The sequence below is a fragment of the Rousettus aegyptiacus genome, unplaced genomic scaffold (assembly GCF_014176215.1).
Source record: "Rousettus aegyptiacus isolate mRouAeg1 unplaced genomic scaffold, mRouAeg1.p scaffold_m13_p_12, whole genome shotgun sequence".
Classification (NCBI taxonomy): Eukaryota; Metazoa; Chordata; class Mammalia; order Chiroptera; family Pteropodidae; genus Rousettus; species Rousettus aegyptiacus.
Genome location: NW_023416287.1, coordinates 61,552,418 through 61,568,751, shown reverse-complemented (window position 1 = coordinate 61,568,751; position 16,334 = coordinate 61,552,418). Strand labels below are relative to the sequence as shown.

At 31.6% G+C, this 16,334-nt stretch overlaps 2 pseudogenes; both read right to left on the bottom strand.

The window, feature by feature from the left end:
• Positions 1–2,013: 2,013 nt before the first annotated feature.
• LOC118610459 lies at positions 2,014–2,132 on the bottom strand (annotated as a pseudogene).
• A 1,727-nt stretch (positions 2,133–3,859) lies between these two features.
• LOC118610602 lies at positions 3,860–3,978 on the bottom strand (annotated as a pseudogene).
• Positions 3,979–16,334: the final 12,356 nt, after the last annotated feature.

Genomic DNA, 16,334 nt, shown 5'->3' with positions numbered 1-16,334 from the left:
AAATGTCACATGTACATATTGTTTGAAGCCATAGAATTAAATAAGCTCATTGAAAGAACATTGTGTTTTGTCGATATAAAAAATCCAATGCACTGGTAAAAGCATCCAGTGTGTTAATGAGAGAGACTATAAAAATAAACAGAAGTGCAGAGTTTTTCCAAGAAGGCGTGGCAGAGAATTGGAGCCTCATCTCTAAACTTGCGTTTCTTCTTCCTGGGCTCACATTTCTCAATCCTGCCTCACAGTTAAATGTAGCCACAGAACTGAATTCTAGGCAAGAGAATAGGAGCAAGTTGATATACGCCACTTCCACACCTGAGTCATGAAATCTACCATTTGTGTCTCTATGGTCATCCAGCTGGATAACAACTCTCAGAGCAATCTAGGCAAGTTGCTGAAGATAATAAAGTATTAAACATAGCATAGCTGTTCTCAAACTGGGCCCCATAATAAAAGTATAAAATCGACCATATCCACTATGCCCAGTTCTAGACCCCTATCTGGAGCCCCACGAGTCCATGACATGAGTGAGAATTAAACTTCTACCGGGTTTAGCCACCACTTAAATTGTAGGGTTTCTTTGTCACAGCAGTAAGCCTTCTTAACTAATATTAAAAGGTCATTTGTAAGTCTTGACTGAAGAAGATGAGGACTGAGAGGCCTGGAGATTTAATGTTCTTCAGACAGAACTTTTGGGAGAGTGATGAGAAGAAACCTATGTTTTTGAAAGTTAAAGAGTGATTATGAAATGTAGAAATGAAGAAAATGAATGCAATTTTTGGAAGGGAGAAGGATTTCATACTGAACAAAGTAAGAGATGGTACAATAACCTGAGCAGAACACAAGATGAAAAAAAGATTTTTATAAGGTTGGAGAAAAGTAACAGTATCTAAATATTGGACCAGGGAAAACAGTCAATGGAGGTACAGAAATTGAAAATGTAAGAGGAAGAAAGATAAGCCAAGCAAGGCCATAAAAAGAGGGAAAAGATGACTGAGACTGGTGGCACACTTAGCCTTTAAAAGAAGCAGCACTTTTCTTATTTTTTAATAAGCAGGAAGGAGATAATTTACAAAGAAAAAATGAGTAGATAAAGAGTCAGGATTCACCACGTAAAGAGTGTTGTGTATACACAATTCAATTAACCATGTAAAAATCTCAAACTACCGTTTAGCTTCTGGGGATGATAAGTTCTTCTGTAAAAACAATAACTCTACAAAAAGAAGCCTTTGATTGTATTGATGCTTTGGGATGTTTGCAAAGATAATGCAGATCTAGTATCACTTCCTAATCTGAAGTTTATGAAAATCAACGTGGATAGCACAATTTAACAAAGTTTAGCTTTGGGAAACCTTAGTTATTCCACAAATATATCTTGAGTGTCTACCACATGTTAGGAATATAGATATAATTGGGAAAGAAAAACAGCAAATAAGTAAGCAAACAAGTAATTCTAGATTGTAAGTGCTGTAAATAAAGTGATCCGATAACTTAAAAAGAGAGTAAGAGAGGTTGAATGGGGGAAGATTATCTTTCGGTTTACCCACAAGCCTGTATTGAAACTGTTTTTACTTATACATTGGTAAATTATGATAGAGGATAAGTGAAGTTATAATTATTTCAATGATTTGTCCAAAGTTACACCATTTTTGCTATCCATCCTAATTTCTGGTATCATCTTTATAGCATATTTAATTTCAACCAGACCTTATTTGAACCTATACAGTTTCAGAAAATAAAAAAAAATGCTAAAAAATAATAATTGTGTTGTATGTCTTGTTTTGATAGTACCTTATTAAGGTACTATTTCAATCAAACAAGTTGATAACTTTATTTTAAGAATTTTGTTTTGATAACATCTACTAAAATTATATGCATGCACATCATGCATATATACTATAAATATCAATTACTATTTTTTTTTAGGAGAGGCAACCCTTTTTGACCTTACAGATTGCAAGGACCTTGTCAGCCTACAGTCCCTTATGTTTTTTTATTTTTAAAATATTTTTAGGCCTACAGCACCTAATCTTTCTAGGTGGTCTCCCATCGAAGTACTAACTAGGCCCGACCCTGCTTAGCTTCTGATATCAGACAGGATTGGGCTTGTTCAGGGTGGCATGGCCATAGACAAATATCAATTACTATTAATATTTAATAGTAAAATACACAACATTATGTAACAACATTGCGTGAACTGCTATTTAGCATTTTTTATCTTTGTGAAAAACTTTTTTCAAGAATGAGTAATAACAAATAACTCATTTTCAAGTATATTGCTATCAATGTACATGAGTTTCTGAGAAAATTCTTTTAAAAAGTCAATTTCACAATATCTTTTTATTTCATTACTAAAATAAATTATAGGAGATAAGTCACATACAAAAAAAGACAGAAAGAAATGAATAATAGTCTATGTGCAATTGATTTTTCTTTTATCTACTCTGAAGCTTTAGTCAAATGGCCAGTAATATAAAGTGTTTATAGTTTTCTGGATTGGAATTACGGTTTCTTGACCTATCTGATTTAGGCTTGATCCTTGTCACAGTTTTTCATTTTAATGAATAAAAAAAACTTTTGAAGATGTTTTGAATCTTATTTCTCTTTTACACTGGAACCTCAAAATTTGAAAAAATATTTCTCTCCGAACATAACCATGATATCACAGATTGTATTAATTTTCATTAAAAAAAAATAGAGTACATTTCAAAGGAGTACTCTTGATATTTAAAGGGACAAAGTAATGAGTTATTTTAAGAATATTTCCAATTGTTAAGATCATAAACTTTACTTTCTTACCTAGTGTTCCAAAATAATACATAAAGATTATGTAAACAACTTCATTTGCTTTTTTCTTTTTTCTACAAGAATCTTCTCCTTGGTTTTGAAATACCATATTTTAAAGACAATAAATCATGCCAGATACATTTGCTTTTATGTATTTATTATTTTCATTTCAATATAAATTCTTAATGTCATTTCACTTAGATATTTTGTTTGCTATGATTTGACCTATATAAAAAAATAGACTTAAATAAAGATTTTTACTAAATCTTAGGCCATAACATAGCTTTAACTTTCAATATATTTTGCCTTTTCTAAACTAAAATATTACTATATTAAAAACATTCTTTAACTGGGATGACAAAAAGAATGGTTAATGATGGAAGATGAAAGGGTTCCATAAATTTTAATTAAATATTATGTTACTATTAAATACTATGTTTTACAAGTAGTACCTTAAATTAAATTATGTTATAATAATTCTTATTACTCAGGCTGAAAATATATATATATCATATATGTATAATATATGTATAATATAATATATATAATATACATAATATATATTATATATATTATACTAAGAACAGAAACATAAGCAAAACTAAGTTAAGAACATAATTTGATATCTTTCAACCAGCTAAAACACCTGTAAGCTTTTCTTAAGATAAGTTAGGAGCCATTACACATACAGCCTTAAAAACAAATGGAGAAGTTGTCTTACTGCAGCCTCTATAATTTCAGGACCCAAACAGAATTTGAACTAGGGATTACCATACATACCAGAATTTATTTTCATTGTTTTTCCTATTTACTGATGTGTTAGCCTCATTGATTTTACAAGTTGGAGTTAAAAATTATTCCATTAACTTCTCAGTGTTTCTGATTTATAAATAAAATGCATATTTTAAAATAAAATATTGGAAGCCTTCTAAATTCTTCCCTCTGTTAGAAAACAACTATAGTATACTAAACTACTATTAAGAAAACACTTCGCCCACACATCCCACCTCTGTATTACCTCACAGATTGCAAGGACCTTGTCAGCTTACAATTCCTTATTTCTTTATTTTTACACCTATAGCACCTGGTCTTCCTAGGTGGTCTCCCATCCAAGTATTAACCAGGCCCAACACTGCTTGGCTTCTGCGATCAGATAGGATCAGGCTTGTTAAGGGTGACACGGCCATAGACTCCCCTGATTCTTGATTTTGAGATGGGCTATACAACTTCTTTTAGAAAGACTGTAGCCCAGATAGCTTGCTGGTCCCAGAATTTTGAGAGACATTAGGAGCAGGCCTAAACCTATTCTGTTGCCCAATGCCAAGCCGGCAAATCTAGCCTAGACTGGTTGCACCTCAGCCAACCTGAAGACAGATGAATGAGAAATAATTTATTTGTATATACTACTGAGATTTTTACAGTTGTTTATTATTCAGGAATTGCTATATATTACAAAATTTTTGAGTAAAGGTGACTGAATCATAAATTTCAAAGAAGGAAATTAGACAAACTTTATTACTATTAATTTTCTAAGATATAAATTTTTTTTCAAATTACCAAATGAAGTTTTTGTTTCTTATGTGTGTCACTGCCTCTATGAAGTGGAGCAATGTTGTTACATATGCTATCTCTAATATCCACAGAAATACATAAGATGGCATGACCCCCATTTTATAGAAGAGGAAAGAGTCCAGAATGTTACCCCTGTCTACACAGCTGACATAACACAGAACTGCTGATTCGACTGATCTAGAACCCAGTGGAAATGCATGTCAAGAGTTGAAAAGAAAGATGTAAGTAATATGATAGAAAAGGAGAATGCTTCTAAATAATAATTGTAAAATAATGTGGACCAGACAGGCAACTGTAATCTGACATTTATCTTTTAGTCTGGGACAACAAATAGGAATATTTGTTCAAATTACTTTAATGTTCATCATACAATTATTGTTCTTGACAGTCTCTAGGTGAAATTTTGGTTTCATAGAAATGATAATCATGCCATGTAAAATGAGAAAAATGATATTACTACAAAGATACATTATAAAACAGACATCTATAAACCAAAAGGCAGTTCTAAAATCCACTATTCCTACAGTCTCATTCTAATTGTGTACCTATTTCTATCTGAAGTTTTACTCCTTGTTACCAACAGGCCAATCCATCTTGAATTCTCTAGTCAAAATTATGGAAAAATGCATTCTGTTTGCCTTAGTAAATTACTACTATTTTAGAGATTGGAATTATTTATTATTGTTTTAGAGATCAGAATTTAGAGTATAAAACTATTGTCAACTAGGCTGTTTTACAAATGAGATCACATTGGGCAGATTAAATCCAAGTAATAGCAATCCTTGATCAAAGAATAGGCTAGGCTGACTGGCCTGAACAGGATGCTGTGGGAAATGCAATCAGGAAGACCTACTGGACACCACAAATATTCACCAAGACATATAGTATAGGCAATTATAGCAATGCTAAAGAACAGACCACCATGAGGAGGAGTGGGTGACATTAATTCTCTCACATCTAAGTGGTTTCAGGTCTAAGCAAGTTCTTCTAGCTTTTGGCATGTTCTATATTTCTGAATACTGAATAGCATAGAGAAAGTCAAAAAAACTAATATCTTAATTCAAAGAATTATAAAAAGCACATGTCAGGTGTAAATCTTACTCGTATATAATTTGAGTTTCAAAACAAAACAATTCCTGCTCCTTTCTGATTTTCAACAGCTTCTGAAATATGCACATTTTCCCCAGAATTGGAATATTTTCAACCACTATGCCAAACATAACGCTTTAACGAGCAGGGTCACCAGTTTATGAGGAAAGAGATTCCATACAACTGCGATGTCAGTGGTTCAGCTGCCTGTTTCTTTGAGCCTTCTACAGATGCTTGAAGATTAATTCATCATCAGAGAAACTGACAAGCATTCATTTACCGAATAATGGTTTTCTAAATTCATAATTTATCATGTTATATGATGTCACTAATTAGGTAAAACTATAATTTACAAGGGTGGAAATTCCTTTCAGCTAATCACTGTCATTTATTTGAATAGTTGGAGAAGAAAATGAATATTTCCCAGTACAATGCATCCTAGAGTTTAGAGACTGTACCAAATCAAAAGCCAAGGTCACATCTGTCCTTCCCATCATCATATAAACTGCATTATGAAGAACTTATCTATAAATATGAGGCTAAAAGGAATATTGAAGAAAATATAAATGCGACCTGTATGGGTATTAGGAGAGGGTACATAAACATTGTGAAATATGATCTAAGAAAGCAAGATGTATACGAACAAAAATAATAAAGCAAAGAATGTTATGAAAAGCCAGTTCAGGAAAGGAATTGGAGTGGTATTTTATCTAAAAGAGTTTTAATATGTCTCAAGCCCACGGTTCATCGTGTTCATAGTATGCCTTTTAAAACCACAAAGAAAATAAGGTATGCTAAGAAATCTAATAACCAGTGTTATAAAAGTAAATCTCAAACCAGACTAAGGGTGACCTTAATATAGTCTGAAAGTTCTGAGTTTTAGAAAGTTTTTGTTTAATGTACTAGTTTTCTGAGAGAATAAAATAAAAAAATGTCACCTCCAAAAAACCGTATACTAAGCTTCTCCTCCAGTCGTCATGGGAAGAAATGGTTATACCAGTACCAAAGCTGACTTTCTGATAAAACTCTAAAGCAATATGAAAAGACACCTGAAAGAATTTTAAAGACCAAGGGAAAAAGTATGATTGATAAGTTAACAAAAGAATCTTTCTTATTTCATTTTCATATAAATTTAAATGGAGATCGGGCACTATATATCTTTCTCAAATTGCTAGAAAATAGTTTTTTTTTTAAACCTACTACATTAAGATTTGTGTCTATGAACATTTCTTGAATGACAAATTCCAAAATTATGACATTCATGTCAGTATATAGGTCAAGGCAAGTGGAAATTATTTAATTCAGTCAAAATATTATATTATTGAATTAATTTGATTCTTTAGGACCAAATTCTTGATATTCATGGTGCCATTTTAAGTGGAATAATTGGTGATTTTGTTAATTAGTCCTATTTTATGGGATCTTAGTATTCTGCCAAAATGGACCTGAGCTTTATATTGCTATTTCTTACTTTTTTATAGCCTTGATCTTTTAATATGTTTGTTTAGAGTATAACAGACATATGTTGAGAACTGTATTGTACATCAATATACCAGAAATTTTCTCCATCTTAAAAAGATGTGTTTACCATTTATATTTTAATTAGTATTTAAAAAACAATATTTTTGCAAATCCATATCATACTAATAAATTTCCCAAGTTTCATATATTACTAATATCCCAATATTCTTCCATTTCCTCCAAAGAAAAGGTTTAGCTTCACAGATGAAAAAATCACTACTTGGAATAATATGCAATATTAAAAGTACACCTGACTAAGAAATATTTGTGTATATCACTTTTAATTCCTTGGACTTTTTAAAGTCAAATTATATAGCATTAGTAAATAAATTAACCACAGATTGTTTCTGGGTTCATGTAAGTATTATGATGAAAATAAAACTATACAGGGAGGTACAAGGTCCATTAAGCCGGTGAGGAGGCAAGATCGCTAAATAAATAACTATAGTACAATAAACTAACATTTTACAGAGGATAGATAGAAAATATTTTAGAACCCAAATTTGGAAGCTTTTAAATCTGCAAAGGTGGGAAAGAGAGATTCTTGGGGGAAGTTTCACAAAAATGACATTTTAGCTGAGTTAGGAAGGGTAATTATAGTTTATTAGATAAGAAGTAAGGAAGAAGAAATTCTAGGCAAAGAGAACAGCTTATAGAAAAGCATAAAGGCATAGGGGATAAAAGTATAAGATTTGAAAGAGAAATCTGGATTTTACTTAGTCTTATTTTTTCTGCCACATTGGACAGCTTTTATGCAGCCTTTCCAAGCATCTATTTTTTTTTTAAATGGCTAATGATTATACTTTTTTCTTAGAGTTGAGCAAAGATTAAATGAGATAAAAATGTAAAATATTTGATAATACACTGCTTATGATTCTACATTCCAATATTCCTTCTAGTCCCTGTGTAGGGTACCAAAGCAGGTAACATAACCAGGAAACTACACAATAATACAGTAGAGTGTGGTACTGTGAAAAATGGGCACCAGAATGATAACAAGTATTTGGATGTTTGTGGTAACAGATAGGAGTCTCTACGAAAAGACTGCAAAAAGAGATGTGATCAAACTTTTGCTCTAGAAATTCAACATTGCTGATAGTGTGAAAACAAGCACATGAAGGATGTGAGTAAAAGCAAAGACATCATTGAAATAATGAGGGAAATGAACTAAGCACATACACATGAGAAGAGAGTGAAATAGAGTTTTCACAACCTGAATGATTGCTGGAGACTGAGAAAAGAGGAGAGGGAGAATGACAGGAAGAGTAGGAGCCCAGAAAAACTCCTAAATGTTTGAATCTAAGAACACAGTAAAATAGGAAACAGATAATTAAACAAAATAGAACACAATATACTACAAACTGTTATGTGGTTCTAACTATGAGGGCTATATGATCCAGGGATGGAAATGATTACCGGAAGCTAGAGCAATAAGAAAGATGATCTTTTAGAAGAAGATGATCCTGAGTTGAGTTGATATAGAAGCAAGATGTGCATTGGCGACCAGTAAATTGAAGTCATAAGATGGATTCACAACATAAATGTGCTAGGCTGAATTGATGCAATTATATAATAGAATATGTCATTAAGTAGTCCTTTATGTGTTTATTTATATATTTATTTATGTTGCACTTGATTCCATAGAGGACTGAAGACAGCTAATGGTTTCTATATACTAAACTATAGTCAGAAAAAGTTAAGGATGACCTAAAATACTATGAAGAAAGGATGCATTAAAACATAAATAAAATAATAAACTATGTAAATAGTTTGCCAACTGAAAACTACAACACATTATTAAAAGAAATTGAAGAAGACACAAAGAAATGGAAAGATATCCCTCATTCATGGATTGGAAGAAGCAACATAGTTAAAATGGCCATATTACTCAAAGCAAAATACACATGTAATACAATTCCCATCAAAATCCCAGTGGCATTTTTTTAAAGAAATAGAATAAAAGATCAGCAGATTTGTATGGAATCATAAAAGACCGTGAATAAGAAAAGTAATTCTGAGAAAAAAGAACAAGGCTGGGGGTATCACACTGCATGCTTTCGAATTATACTACAAAGTGACAATAATCAAAACAGCAGGGTATTCTCAGAAAATATAGGCACATGATCAATGGAACAGAATCAAGAATCTAGATATGAACTATGTGTATGTATATATATATATATATATATATGTATGTGTGTATATATGTGTATATATATATATATATATATATGCAAATAGTTTTTGACAAAGAAACCAATAATGTACAATGGAGATAAGAAAGCCCCTTCAATAAATGGTGCTGGGAAAATTAGAAAGCCACATGCCAAAGAAAGAAACTAGACTGCTATCTGTCACCATACACCAAAATTAACTCAAAATTGACCAAAGGCCTAAATAAAAGAACTGAAAAAAATAAATTGCATAGAGGAAAACATAAGAACTAGATTCATGGACCTTGATTTTAGAGAGCATTTTATGAATTTGATCTCAAAGGCAAGGGAAGTTAAAACAAAAATTAATGAATGGGACTATGTAAACTAAAAAGCTAAAATGCTTCTGCACAGCAAAAGAAACCATCAATAAAACAGAGGCAAAAATCTAAATAGAAGAAGATACTTGCAAATAATGCCTCCAGTAAGGGGCTAATATCAAAATATATTTTTAAAAACTCATACAACTCAAAAAAAAATTTAAAGATGGGCAGAGAACCTGAACAGATACTTCTCCCAAGAAGACATACAAATCAAAACCACAATGAGATGCCACCTCACACCTGTTACAGTTGTTATCATCAACAGGATAAGTAATAACAAGTGTTGGAGAGGTTGTAGGGGAAAAAGGAACCTTCATACGCTGCTGGTGGAAATGTAAATTGGTACAGCCACCATGGAAAACAGTATGGAAATTCCTCAAAAAATTAATAGCATTACCATATGATCCAAAAATCCCTCTTCTGGGTATCTACTCCCAAAATTTAAAAATATTTATCTATAAAGATATATGCACCCCAATGTACATTGCAGCATTATTCACAATGGCCAAGACATGAAAACTAACAAAGTGGCCTTTGATAGATGATTGAATAAAGAAGATATGGTACATATATACAATGAAATATCACTCAGCCATAAGAAAAGATGAAATACAGTCATTTGAAACAACATGGATAGAACTTGAGATAACCATACTAAGCAAAATAAGTCAGACAAAAAAAAGTTGAGAACCATATGATTTCATGAAATATAAAATTAAAAGTAACAAAGGAACAAGATGGACAGACAAAAACTCATAGACACAGACGATAGTCGAGTGGTTACCAAAGGGAAAAGGGAGAGGAGGATGAAGATAAGAGTAAAGGGGGTCAAATATATGGTAGTGAAAGATTTAATTTTGGGTGGTGAACACACAATGCAGTATACAGTTGATGTATTATTGAAATGTACCCTCGAAACCTACATAATTTTATTAACCAATGTTACCCCCAATAAATTTAATTTAAAAATAAAACAATTTGGAAACAACTTGTTTTTCAGCAGTCATTTTGAGCAAAGATACTCAGCAACGGGGAAGCAATCAAGCATGATTTCAAGTGGGTAATGAACAGGGAGGTACCACCTTGGAATACCAGGCTCACTTATTCAATGAGTTGTACCACACAAAAATTATAATCATAGACCTATTCTTCAAAACAAAATCACCTACAGGTACATTATTTTCTCATGTGTCATGTTGAACATGACAGTGGTCATTAAACCACCTTTTATAATGAGTCATGTTTATGGTCTTTGCTTTTTTTCCAGTTCCAGTCTCATTATGATTTTACTAGTGTGGAGAATATATGGAACTATAGTACTTAGAAGTTAAATGTTAACTAATCAAATAAACAAGCAAGCCAGCCAATAACAATGGAATCAATATGATTTTAGTCTACATCATGAAAACTGAAAGTGTGAGGGATTCAAGTCTTATAATATGAAGAATCAGTGAAGCGACCAGAAATATTGCACCACAGTAGAAAGGTTTTATGAGGGAACGTGGTAGTTACCCTTACATATTTGAAATGATTTAATCAAAAGCTAGGATAATGTGCTTTATCCAACCGTAAAGAGTAAAATAATTTTAGTTTGAAGTTACAGATTAGTTAGTTTCAATAAAAAATTACACAAGAACTTTTAAAAATGCTGTCTATGAATGGAATGTTTGGCATTATGATATTCACAGCCACATTCTGAAACCTCAGAGAAAATTGAGTGACGCCCTTTCTGTGTGTTGTAGAAGGAAAGCATCCCAACCTGATCTGCGGAGTTCCACCATGCACCAGCAGGAACACCTTAAACATGTCAGATTCCTTTTGAGCTTCTTATACATGGTAAAACTGCAAGACTACCACATATACTGTAGGGTCAATTGTGGGGAATAGATATAATTAAAGAATCAGAATGTGCCTAACATGATGAGCACTCAACAAATGTTAATTGAATATGACTCTGAAAATTCAACTTGCTTTATGTCAAGCGCTGGTTAAAATATAGCTTGAGGAACAAAATAGTTAGCTTTAAAAATATCTATGAAAACATTTGCATATAGAGAAATATGTATATACCCTCTTTGAGGTAAGTCTTTTATATCTTCCATTAAGCTTTATAATCTTCATTTATATATTATATGATATATTTTGTAAATTCCTATTTTATATATAATTACATATTAATATTGTTTTATATATAATTATAAACATATAAATAAATAATAAATTATATAAATATAATTAATACATGATATAAATAGTATAAATAATAAACATATAAATTAGTAATGTTATAATTTATAAAATAAATATATAATTGTATATATAAAAATCTTTCAGTGACAAATCTTTCTTGCCTTGCCTCAACAGAAATCTAGAGCAGAAACAGTATTGTCTCAGTGAGGATTAAGTTCACTGGTATACAGCAACAATAAACAATTAAATAAAGTAGTAGTTACTCTTCTAGATAAAATAAAATCCTAGAAAAAGGAACCCTCATATGCTGCTGGTGGGACTGAAAATTGGTACAGCCATTCTGGAATATACTATGGAGGTTCCTCAAAAAACTAAGAATTGATCTACCATATGATCCAGCAATCCCTCTACTGGGTATTTACCCCAAAGACTTGAAAACCCATATCCAAAAAGATATTTGCACACCAATGTTCATAGCAGCATTATTCACAGTGGCCAGGACATGAAAGCAACTGAAGTGTCCTATGATAGATGATTGGATAAAGAAGCTGTGATACATATATTTACAATGGAATATTACTCAGCCATAAGAAGAGATGAAATACTGCCATTTGTGACAATGTGGATGGACTTTGAGATAATCATGCTAAGCGAAATAAGCTGGACTGAAAAAGCAGAAAATAACATGATATCACTTATATGTGGGATATAAACCTAAAAAGCAACAAATGAACAGGATAAACAGAGACTCAGGGACATAGACAATGGATTAGTGGTTACCAGCGGGTAGAAGATGGGGGAGAGGGAAGAGGTAGAGAGGGTAAAGGAGGTCAAATATAAGGGGATAGGGGGAGGTTGAAGTGGGTAAAGGGGATCAAATATGTGGTAGCTGAAGGAAACTGGACTTTGGGTGGTAATTACACAATAGAATATATAGATATCAAATTCTAATGTACACCTGAAAAATATATAATTGTATTAACCAATGTTACCCTAATAAACTTGATAAAAAATAACTATAAAAAATGTCTTAAAATAACATAAAAATAGGCCAATTTTAGGAGAAAAAAATAAAATAAAATAAAATAAACTCCTAGTACACAATTTAGCTGTAGTGTGGTACCTCCATGTTCATCAGGGTCACAGACCCCTTCTCTCTTGTTTTTACAGCAACCTTTAATGTGCAGTCTCTCATGGTTTAAAATAAACGCTCTTTTTCCAAGCATAAGTTTTGCATTTTAGTCAATGGGAAGGGAAGAGAAGGGACCCAAGAAGAAGATATTTTAGGAGTTGCACACAATACTTTCGATTACATCTCATTGGCCAGAACTTGGTCATTGACTATATTTATCTACAAGTGATGCTGATAATCAGAATCTTTCAGCTGGTGGGCAAAATGCCCATTTAAAAATTGAGGTTTTTATTGGGATGAAAAAGACAAAAAGTTGAATTGGCACTTTTACCATGTATGAATACACTCAAATATAGACTTTTCTTTAGGAAGTAACTTTGGACCTGTTTCAAAATCTGGACAAATGTAGACTTAATTCCCAGAGTTTCACATCATAAAGTTTGGCCAAATTATTTTTCCCTGGAAAACTTTCAAAACAAGAGTGATCAGTAATCCAAGGAGACTCCAGAAAATGTCAAAAAACTCTCAGTTTATTTGATACTCAGAAATATGATTTGCCCCCATACTCAACAAGGTGAAATAACTTCTAATATCATACTTTCACCTTGAAAACCAAATTAATTGATGTTACATGGAGTTATAAGATAGCAATCATTTTTGTATTTGAAAACCATCTATCAAATACAATTTTCTTAGTTACAGAATAACAAGTAATTTTTCCCTGAAGTATTCAAAAAATAAGATCAAACATTTATATGTAGTCAAATTTTATATATATATATATATAAAACCATGCCATCAGCTTACAAAAGACATTAATTCTAATTTATTTGGTTGGAGGATAATTCATCTCAAAATGGTTTCAGCTGAAATAGTTGAACTGTAAGAGAGAGAAAAATAATTTTCTCTTTACCCTTTTTAAGTCTGTGATAAGAACCCTATGCCAAAAGACAGATTGAAAAAGAGAAAAACAAATAGAAGTTTATTAACATGTATACATGGGAGACAAGCAAGGAAAGAGTAACTCCCAGAGATGGCTTAGAATTTAGGCTTAAATGCCATCTTCAGAAAAAGATTAAAGAATGTAGGGAAGGCCAGTAATAAGGAGGTGCCCAGGAAAATTATGATAAATGAGAATAAAGTTCATTATACAGATTTAAGTTGGTGCTTTCTCTGTTGATAAGAGTTCTTGTGATTTGGTGGTCATCTCTTACTGGTACAGAGAGGGAGACACTCTTACAAATGAAAATTTTCTTTATAAGTGGAAATTTTTCTTACAAATGTATGAATTTTGTTCTATTTTCAGAGTTTCTCCTTTGAATGCTGTTTCTCAAAATAATCAGCTCAAAATAATCTTTATGCCAAATAGACATAGTCTGGGGGCAAAATTTTCTGCCACCCGTCAATCACATAAACAATTATCCCAAATTCAGCATTGTTTTTAAGGCTCAAGATAGCCATCTTGTCTATTTGGCTGATATTTCTTCCACCCTAGTGTGATCCTTCTTCTAGTATTGTTACAATAAAACCAATATCAAGAAAAAAAGTTAATCTGCATCTTCCAAAAGTAATCATGACCCGGCAAAGAAAAACATTTTACTCTATTTCTTTTTTTTTATTAACATTCTCAGTTAAAGATGTTTTTATAATTCACAATGACCTAGAAGATATTAGCAACCTAAAAGTTTATTAATGCAGAAGCTATCAAGTCTTCATTTTTCTTTATGTATTACTCACTTTGTGAATTATTTAAAAATATATTTGTACTACACTATAATTTATCCTGTCCAATTCATTTTAAGAAATATTTATGAAATATTAAAAGATTTTCCTTAAAATTATAAACATTTTTAACTTCATTCAAACTAATAATGTAAATCTGCCTTTGAAAAATAACTGCCCCATACAATGCTAGAAAGAAATGAAATCAAGGCATGAAAAGACATGGAGGAAAATTCAAAGCAATATTACTACATGAAAGAAGAGAGTCTAAAAAGTTTACATACTGTATAAGTCCACTATATGACATTCTGGAAAAGGCGAATCTATGGGAACTAAAAAGATTGGTTGTTGCCAGGGGTTGAGGGTAGGGGAGAAGAATAGAAGACACAGAGATTATTTTTATGTCTGAGTAAATACCACAAAAATGGATACATATCTTGATACATTTGTCCAAACCCATAAAATATACTAAACCAAGAGCAAACAGCAACTTAAACTTTGTGAACTTTGGGTGATGATGATGTGTCAATCAATGTAGGTTCATCAGTGGTAACAAATACACCACTCTGGCCCCAGGTGTTGATAATGAGGAGGCTATGCACATGTTGGAACAGGAAGTATATAGGAAATCTCTATATATTTTTTCTCAGTTTTGTTGTGAACCTAAAAGTGCTCCAAACTAAATAAATAAATAAATAGAATCTTAATTTTAAAAAAAATCCGCATTGATGCACAGTAATTTCAGATTATCTGTCCAATTCTCTCCTTTATTTCATATATACTTCAATTTGTGGGGGAAAAAATGTTTATACTGTAACAAGTTTAGAGGAGATAGAAACATCCATTATCTGAAATATGTAAAGGTCTTAGAACAAAAATATATTTTAAAAGAAGTTTAGAAACATTCTTAACCCAAATGGGTGTTAAATCTGTGTTGAACTAAGTGTTATCAGTAAATGATAAGTCTCTAAATTTAACTATTGTCATATGCTTAAAATGTGGGTGAACTCCTGAGCACTCAAAGTTTCCATTCTTTGACTGCAATGTAATGCAATGAGAATTTCATTATAATGTAATATTCAAAATATTCCTGAGATATAAAAATGATCTCCAAGTTAAAAAAAATAATAATTTTGCTGTTAGCTGACATGACAGTTTATAGTTTCAGATGGGAATTCTTGAAATTTCTAATGATATCCATCTTCAAAACAGCTCCTGTTTATTTCATTGAAAGTATATTATGTTTCAAAACCTAACAATTGAAAACATTTACAATTAACAACATAAATATACTTTCTTAATCAGAAATTCATTGTCTTTCAGGAAGACTTCAATAACATCTCAATAAATATCCCACCTCATACTTCCTATAACTCACAATAAAAAGTACACTAATAGAATAAAAATTGGGGACATCTTAAGACAATTTTTATCTGACTATACCAAATTAGGCAAGACAATTTTTATTCATGTTTGCTGTTGAAAAAGAAGTTATGTTTTATTCGTGTGCATCTTTCTTCACTAAATTGAAATTCTGAACATAGAAAATGATAATCACCACCATTTATTAAGCACATACTAAATTCTGCTGTCTGTGATAATCACTTTGCTACATTATCTCACCTTATTCTACATATAAGAAAGCCATTGCTCTTCTGAAACAGAAACCTACAGAAGTTATTAAACTGGCCTGAACTTTCCCTGTTAATAATTAATGGCCGATGATAATTCAAAGATAAATATATAATTCCAAATGTTGTTTTTAATCATTATACTCTGCTGTCT